The following is a 2,703-nucleotide window of genomic DNA, read 5'->3' as shown; positions in this document are numbered from 1 at the left end:
ATATAATGCAATGCAATGTAAAAATGCAATGTAATAGCTAGGAAGTGAAGGTACCTTACAGGGGAAGTTGGCAACGACTTACCTTGGCAATGTCCTACCTCATGCTGATATGGAAATCTTTCCCTTTTTCTCGGTTGAACCACAAGTACTACTTTTCTCCCTGACTATGGTCGCAGCTTTCCCTATTCTCCAACAGGGTGACAGACTAGGTTGGTTCAATATCTAGAATTGAGGCGCATACATATGCTCTCTCAATCTATGGGGCAGCCATACAGATTTCAAGCCGAGGATATACCAATGGGTATTTAAACCAGACTTTAGTCTCAAAAATCCTGAACCTTTGCGTTCTAGGCAAGAGCCATTCTAACTCTAGTTTCCACCGTCTCAGTTGGTCTCCTAGGAACTCACTGCAAACACAGGCAGGTGGCTATACCAGACCACTAGAAGTCATTTGGGCACGACAAACACCAAAGAAATTGCACCTTTAGAGGATTTGAGGTCTCCTAGACCAAAGAGTGCACAAGACAGTGCGAATGATACAAAAATACAATGTGCACAAGAAAGTACGATGCAGAGTGAATGTATAAAACAGTGCCAAGAAGATGGGTGCGCAAGATAGTGTGAGCAATGCAATGCACTAACAAGTGCAGGTAAGGTGCGCAAGAAAGCGCGAACAATGTAATGCACTAACAAGTGCAGGAAAGGTGCGCAAGATAGCACGATGCAATGCACTAACAAGTGCTACAAGCATTTTCTATGCAAGATGAGAGAGAACATGTAATGAAATGCACAAGATAGTGCGATGCACAAGAAAGCGCGAGTGTAAACTGCACCAAATAGTGCGATGCGCAAGAAAGCGCGAGTGTAAACTGCACCAAATAGTGCGATGTGCAAGAAAGCACGAGTGTAAATTGCACAAGAAAGTGCAAGGCACAAGAAAGCGTGAGTGATAAACTGCACAAAACAGTGCGATGCGCAAGAGAGCAGGAGTGTGAAATGCACAAAACAGTGCGATGCGCAAGAGAGCGCGAGTGTAAACTACACAAAACAGTACGATGCGCAAGAAAGCGCGAGTGTAAACTGCACAAAACAGTACAATGCGCAAGAGAGCGCGAGCGTAAACTGCACAAAATAGTGCGATGCACAAGAAAGTGCGAGTGATAAACTGCACAAAACAATGCGATGCGCAAGAGAGTGCGAGTGTAAACTGTACAAAACAGTGCGATGCGCAAGAAAGCCCGAGTGTAAACTGCACAAAACAGTGCGATGCGCAAGAGAGCACGAGTGTAAACTGCACAAAACAGTGTGATGCGCAAGAAAACGTGAGTGATAAACTACACAAAACAGTGCGATGCGCAAGAGAGCGCGAGTGATAAACAGCACAAAATAGTGTGATGCGCAAGAAAGCGCGAGTGTTTTGAAATGCAGTAGACAGTGCAATGCGCTAAACAGCGCGAGTGATTTTGAAATGCACTAAACAGTGCGAGTGAAACATAACCACAAGGTGCACAAGATAGTGTGAGTGATATGAAATGTGAAAGTGCACAAGACAGTGCGAGAGAGATACAATGCACAAGAAAGTGTGAGGAAGGTGCACAAAAGAAGTGCGATAAAATGCATCTTCTGTGCAAGTAAGGTGCACAAAAGAAGTGCGCTAAAATGCATGTTCTATGCAAGTATGGGGGCATTTTCTATGCAACATGGAAAGCATATTCTATGTAATATTGAAAGCATATTCTATGCATGAATCATAACGATACGTGGCACGCATGAAACAAAAGCGTATATGAAAGTGCACATTCTATACAATAGAGGGGCATCAAACATGTACTCTGGTGCCTCCGATTTATCTCTTGGAGGGCTTTGCAACACACTCAGCTGGAAAAGGGTACACCCAGTTTATATTGGCAAGAGACAACATCTGCATGTGAAAACCACATGTGCTGCTTGGACTGCCATTCTGACTTGAAACAAGCTTACACTTGAGGTAGAGGTGCACTCATACTTCGGTAGCATTAACAAGGCCTGAGGAGGTGCATATGGAATGCAATCTCAGAATTTTTTGAAGGTGAAACACACTCAGATGCTCAAAATTTTCCCCATTTTCTTTTGGTTTATAGTCTAGAACCTATATAGCTTCAGATAGGTCCTGGTTTTACTGTTTTCGCATGACCTGGGTTGAACCTTGCGGTTTTATGAAAGAACAAATCCTGTTTTGCACAAATATGGAGAACGACATAGCACTCTGAGCACAAAACGATTCATTTTTGAGATTGAAATGAGAAAAGGGTTCTTAACCGAGTATTGAGCCTACAACTGACCACAGCCAAAACGACTCAACAACGGAAAACAAAGGTAGAACAACCTAAACACAACTCAACAAAGGAAAAACAAGGTAAAACAACCTAAACACATCTATTGACACTCAAACGACTCAAAACAAGAATCGAGACAAACAAAAACACACAAACACAACACTCAGCTGTGTTACAAAGACAAGAGACCTCTCGGTGCACGAGGAGCCAGTTTCTCCAGGTATTGTTTCCCTTCCTTTCTCATTTGTGATTCTCACATCACTCGGCCCTCAAGCTCTGTTTTTCTAAAAAGGCCCTTTTCCTCACTTTTTCTCTCAGTGTACATCTCTCTATTCTTTAATCTCTCATTTTTTATCCCTCCCCTAGGTGGTTGATGGCTAAACAAGAA

This window comes from Camellia sinensis, chromosome 4, assembly GCF_055761805.1.
Source record: "Camellia sinensis isolate YWXY chromosome 4, ASM5576180v1, whole genome shotgun sequence".
NCBI lineage: Eukaryota > Viridiplantae > Streptophyta > Magnoliopsida > Ericales > Theaceae > Camellia > Camellia sinensis.
The sequence above is the reverse complement of the archived record's forward strand: the minus strand, read 5'-3'. Positions refer to the sequence as shown.